This window comes from Propithecus coquereli, unplaced genomic scaffold, assembly GCF_000956105.1.
Source record: "Propithecus coquereli isolate 6110/MARCELLA unplaced genomic scaffold, Pcoq_1.0 Scaffold41, whole genome shotgun sequence".
In the NCBI taxonomy this organism is placed as follows: Eukaryota; Metazoa; Chordata; class Mammalia; order Primates; family Indriidae; genus Propithecus; species Propithecus coquereli.
Window position 1 is genome coordinate 3,055,621 of NW_012149841.1, and position 6,752 is coordinate 3,062,372.

The window sequence follows — 6,752 nt, forward strand, 5'->3', positions numbered from 1 at the left end:
CGGACCTCTTTACTTTGTGTTACTTTACCCCAAGTGGCAGAAGGGGTCCAAAAAGGCAATGTTGAAGACATTGTTTTGGTTTTTGTTTTGTTTTGTTTTAGAGACAGAGTCTCACTATGTTGCCCAGGCTGAACTCAAACTCCTAGACTCAAGTGATCCTCCTGCCTTGGCCTCTCAAGTAGTTTGGACTACGGGCATATGCCCTTGTGCCTGGCTTTGAAGAGGTTGGACTGCAGAAAAGATACTTGGCTGGTAAAAAGAGGAAAAGGGGAACTTTTATATTTTTAATCCTATAATGATTTAAGCATAAGAAAAATATAGAGAATAATTTTTGCCACCCAGTTTTGCCAATCTCTGAATTTCTCGTATTTATTTCAAATCATTTAGGTACATATGAAACTCTTATGCACTCCTCCCCATCCTGTTTCTCCTCCCTTGAATATGTTGTTTACCATCCCTGTGTATATATTTATAACTTTACTACATACGAGTGTATCTTAAAGAATATCTGGTGGTGTTTTGCATGTTTTTAACTTTTACACGAGCATTATTATTCTTTATATAATTTCTGCAACTTGCTGTTTCCACACAATGATCTGGTATATTGAGATTTAGCTACATTAATACATGTAGCTCTTGTTCATTTATTTTGCCTGTATGGTATTCCATTTTGTGAACACTTCTCCATTCTCTTGCTATTGGTTATTTGGGTTATTTGTAAGTTTCTTTTCTAATATAAACAGTGCTGCAATGCCCAGTGCTGCAATTGAATAGGATAACGTGTATACATGTGGAAGAGTTTCTAGAATATATACCTGTGCCATAGGAAGAAGCTTTTCATATTACAAAAGTCCTGGGTTGCTTTTCAAATTTAGAAATTGCAGCCACAGGGATATATATGTACATTTTGACTGCCTCCAGCTCCCACCTTGGGAGCCCTATGTCCTAGGTGAGCGAATGTGGCCACCTTTCAGCAAGGTTGTGGTCCCTGACAATGCCCTTACGTTCAGACTTGGTCAGAGTCACCCTTGTAGACCTGCTGTGAATCATTTATCTCGTCTGTGTTCTCTTTTGGATCTACAGTTAGAAACAGTGACAATTTGGAGGGTTCTGATGAGTCACAATGAGTGTGACAGTGAGGGAATCATGACTATTTCCAGAAGGGGAAATGGGTTTACCATGTGGAAATCAAGAGGACTGATGTTCCGTCATCCTTTTCTGGGTAACAAATCACCCAGCAAAGATTTATAATTCTCCCAATTCTGTGGGTTCCTCTGTTGGTCTCTCCTGAGCTCTCTTATGTGGTTAATTTCAGCTGGAGGAATGGCTGAGCAGGAAGGCCCAGTGGGTCTGACCCCCATGTCTAGAAGTTGGTGCTGGCTGTTGGCTGAGTCTCTCTGATCCCCCTGCACATGGCCTCTCACCTTCCAATGGGCTAACCCAACTTCCTTACATGGCCGTCTCAGGGCAGCATTCCAAGAGAGTGGAAGCAGACAAAGACAGGGCCTAGAATTCACATAGCATCACTTTCAGCAAATTCTCTTGGCTCCAGCAAGTCACAAGGCCAGTCCAGATTTAAGGAGAGGACAAGTAGATGCCCCTCTTGTTAGAAGGAGCAGCAAAGACTCACTTCAAGGGAGCATGAGATGAATTACTTCAGCTGTCTTTGAAAACAATCCCCCATGATTGAGCAATTTGGGTAGAGATAGAACTTTAACATTCACCATTGAGATTTTAGCTAGATTCTTCTGTGCGATTTCCAAAATAGGTCAGGATGATATAATTCTCATCAGCCTGGCTTTCCTAGCTAGAAGGTGGTTCACAGAGGGATGGATCCTTGGTTCTTCTCTTAATCTGAGAGTCCAATAAGGAATCCACCTTCGACTTTTGTGAATTCTTTGGATACCTATGTTTTGAGCACCTAGTGTGTACCATGTATTGTGCTAGGTACCTGGGATATAGCAGTGAACAAAAAAGGTGTAGTCTCTCTTCTCTTGGAGCTTTCATTCTATGGATGGAAGAGAAGCATTATACGGTTAGCTGGACAGTTAAATATTTGATTACCATGGTGTCAAGTACCACAGAAGTGACGCATATGCAGAGAAAATATAAGTGGGGGACCTGACCTGATGTCAGGGTCTTGGGAAATTTCCTGAGGAAGATGTGAGCTAAATTTTGAGGAATAAAGGCATTATGCAAACTAAGGGAGTGGGGAAGGGTGGTATAAGGGACTGTGTCAGGCAGAAGAAACAGCCTGTACTAAGGTCCTAGAGAGATAAGAAGCCTGCGTATTTGAGGAACTGAGAAATAAACAGAAGAAAAGCGGAGAGTTGACCAGATGAAACTGGAAAATAGGCAAGGACCAGATCACACAGGGCCTCATAGACCTTATAAAGGGTTTGTTCCATCTTAAGAGCAACAGAAATGTGTGGGCAAGTGTTAGGGACTGAACTGTGTCCCCCTAAAATTAGTACGTTAAAGCCCTAATGTGACAATATCTGGAGATGGGGCCTCTAAGGAGGTAATTAAGGTTAAATAAGGTCACAGGATAGGGCCCTAAGCCAGCAGGACTGGTGTTCTTATGAGAAGAGGAAGAGATACCAGGCAAGCTCATGCAGAGAGGGAAGGCCATGTGAGGACACAGGGCAAAAGTGGCCACCTGCAAGCCAAGGAGGAAGGCCTTAGGAGAAACCAAACCTGCTGACACCTTGATCTTGGACTTCCAGCCTCCAGGGCTGTGAGAAAATAAATTTCTGTTGTTTAAGCCACCCAGCCTGTGGTACTTTGTTATGGCAACCCTGGGTGACTAACATAGCACGTGTAATGCTGACTTTTATGCTACTAAAAAATCATCCTGGTTATCATGTGGGGGATGGACCCAAGGGACAAAAATAGTTACAGGGAGATAAGCTGGGAGCGGTGACAGGAAGGGAGGCTGGCAGTGAGGGTGGAGAGAAGGGAGACGTGACCCAGGTCTGGGAGGCAGTGGCTATTCAGAGGCAGGGCTGGGGCAGAGGCCTGAGGGGAGGGGATGGGTGGAGGAGGTCTGGGGAGGGGAGGAATTGAGAAGCCTAGTGTCAGCGCTTGTAAGTTTGGCTGTAAAGAGGAGAAGAGAGATGGGCAACAGATAAGAGAGGGAAGTGGAGTCAAGTTTGTTCCCTTATAAGGTAAATGAGACAAAAGCATTTTAAATGCTGCTGGGAAGGGTCGCTAGAGGGAAGACTTGAATAAAAGTGTCAGTCCCTAAGCTTTATGAGGAGCGAATGAATGGATCAAAGTAACATACAATTGAGAGAATGAATGAATGAAAAACAACTGCATTTATGCTCTAACCTATGTTGTCCACTAGAGGCTGCAGTGAGTGGCCATCCATTTTCAGTGCACACTCACCTCCCGAGTGAAGCTATTCTTGGAGCAGCTTGGGCTTCTTTCTCCTCCGTCAGCTGGTCGTGCGCAGAGGGAGGCGCTGTCGGGGTTCTGGGCTACGTGCTTGAGTGTGCCCTGGCCCTGCTCATGCTCAGCGCCAGAGGGGCCTTCGCCATCTCCCTGGGGGCTGAGGCTAGGCCTGCTCAGCCATATGGTTTGGTGGTTCTGATGGGACTAGGTTCACAATGGGCAATTTCGGCTTCATGGTCACTTGGTGTCCCATGCTCAGGTGTTCTGTCTGTCTGGGGACCCAGAAGCATGCCAGTTGTTTTGCAAACGGCATTTAGTTCTCCACTGCAGAGGGCTTGGCCTCGCTCCAGAACCCAGCTGTCTGCACTGGGATGATTCTTCACTAGGATTGGCCGCAAACTCCACGTGGCAGCCTTTCCCACCACTGACAGACACCTCCACCACCGTAGGGTCTACAGAACACTATGGTGCAAGAGGTGCTTATGGCTGCAGCCGGGACCTGCTGCAGAGCCCTTTCATGCTGTTCAGTGTATGAGCCTGACACAGCCCAGCCAGTCGTTCCCACCCTTCTGGGGACACCTGGATATCAGTGGCCACCAGAAGGGAGTGAATGTGGGATTTTAACAACCCTCCACCCCGTGTGCTCAGCCTGCAGAAGCTTGCCAAACACTTTCCTATTCCATCCTTAATTTCCCTGGAAAGCCAGGGTTAAACTCCTTGTCTTACAGATGGGGAGACAGGCCCAGAAAGGTGAAGAGATTTGTTCAGAAATGTTTCACAGTGTGAGATAGAACCCGCAAGAATACCAGGTGCTGCAGACTGGGCGGTAAAATCTTTTAGAAACAGGGTAAGTGGACAGAGTGGAGGACAGCATGGCAGCAGATGCCCCAGGAGATTAAAGCCAGCCTTGACCTGGGTTACTAGAGTAATGTATCGGTCTCCAAAAGTTGCCTTATTAAATCAAGGTCAGCCCTTAGCACATGGAAGGGAAAGGTGTGGCCTGGGCAATCCCAGAGACTCTGCCTCAACCCCCGTCTCCCTCTGCATCCCCCTCACCCCAAAGTCCAGGCTACTTAGAAGACCAAATGTTTGTACCCACTTATAGATAGATGAAACCAAATTAGGTGCTCAGTGAAACCCAAGAATATCCCCGTGAAAGATGAAAGAACTCAGTCATGGGTTTGAGCTCCCTCTTCTACCCCAATGGTCATTTTTAGAGCAGCAGATCTTAACCGTTAGTGAGCAGCAGAATCACCTGCAGGGTTTGTTGAAACTCAGATTGTTGGCCTCCTGCCCAGAGGTTCTGATCCAGTAGGTCTGATTAGGACCCCAGAAAATGCGCATTTCTCACAAGGTCCAAGGTTATGCTGTAGTAGTCAGGGTTCTCCAGAGAAGCAGAACCAATAGGTGTGTGTGTGTGTGTGTGTGTGTGTGTGTGTGTGTGTGAAGAGATTTATCATAAGGAATTGGCTCACATGATTGTGGAGGCTGACAAGTCCCAATATCTGCACTCAGGGGGCTGGAGACCCAGGAAGCTGATGATGTAGTTCCAGTCTGGAAGCCTGCAGGCTCAAGATCCAAGAAGAGCTGATGTTTGGAGTCCAAGGGCAGAAAAAATATGACGTCCCAGCTCAAAGGCAGTCAGGCAGGAGGAGTTCCTCTTACTCAGGCAGGGTCAGCTGTTTGTTCTACTCGAGCCTTCTGTTGATTGGACAGGGCCCCCCCACATTGGGGAGGGCAATCTGTTTTCCTCAGTCTGCCTACTCAAATGTTAATCTCATCCAAAAACACCTTCACAGACACACCTAATTTGACCAGATAACTGGGCACCCTGTGGCCCAGTCAAGTTGACATGTAAAATTACCCATCACAGATGCTGCTGCTGGCACTGACCAGGCTCTGAAAATCACTGCTGTAGAGCATCTGCCTCCTCCTTTCATGGTGGGGTTAGATCATTATCCCCTCTTCTACCATCATCCTCACAACCTACAGGGGGAGCACCTATGATCCTGGGGCAGGAGCCACAGCAGGATAGACACAGCCAGCCACGGTGGCCAAGTTGGACTGGCTGGCAGGCGTGGGGTGCGGCACATCCTTGGCTGAGTGGCTGGTTTCCTATTGGGGGATCTCACGGGCCACTTCACTTCCCTGGGCTTGAGCCTCCTTATGAATCACAGATAAGATCAGGCCATACTAACACTAAAAAATTATTTGTCATTTGTCTGAAACTCACATTTAACTGGACATCTTCTCTTTTGATTTTATCTTATGTTTTGCTAAATTTGGCAACGCTAGCTTCTTTCTTTGTGAAATGGGCCATCACTAGGCCCAACGTGGTGGCTCATGCTTGTAATCCTAGCACTCTGGGAGGCCAAGGTGGGAGGATTGCTTGAGGTCAGGAGTTCAAGACCAGCCTGAGCAAGAGTGGACCCCTGTCTCTACTAAAAATAGAAAGAAATTAGCCAGGCAACTAAAATAGAAAAAATTAGCTGGGCATAGTGGTGCATGCCTGTAGTCACAGCTACTTGGGAGGCTGAGGCTGAAGGATTGCTTGAGCCCAGGAGTTTGAGGTTGCTGTGAGCTAGGCTGACGCCACAGCACTCTAGCCCAGGCAACAGAGTGAGACTCTGTCTCAAAAAAAAGAAAGAAAGAAAGAAAGAAATGGGGTGCCACCAAAGTCGCAGGATCAAACAGGCTGTACAGACAGGGCAGGCCACTGTTGCTGTTACCAGAAAGTCTACTTGCAGCCCAGGCCATGTGAGAAGAGCCAACCTGGAGATAAACTGCTCCCCTGGGCCAGAGGGAACATGGCTTTCAAATAAACAACCTAATGATGCATCTCAAGGAACTAGAAAAACAAGAAAAAACAAACCCAAAGTTAGTAGAAGTAAAGAAATAATAAAGATCAGAGCAGAAATAAAGAAATGAAAATAATAACAAAAAACAAATAAAAGATCAATGAAATGAAAGCTGTTTTTTGAAAAGACAAAAAAAATGGCAAGCCATTAGCTAGACTAACCAAGAAAAAAATACCCAAATAATTAAAATCAGAAATATTAAATGTAAGAGATATTACAACTGATATCACAAAAATACAAAGGATCATTACAGACTATTACAAACAATTATACACCAACAAATTAGAAAACCTAACAGAAATAGATAAGTTCCTGGACACATATAATAACAACTTACCAAGACTGAACCAAGAAGAAATAGAAAACCTGAACAGACCAATTTTGACTAATGAGATTGAATCTGTAATAAAATGTCTCCCATTAAGGAAAAAAAATCCTGGCTTTTTGATATTCGAGTGATTGATAAACACAATAACTTTCATACTCTTGGAAACAGAA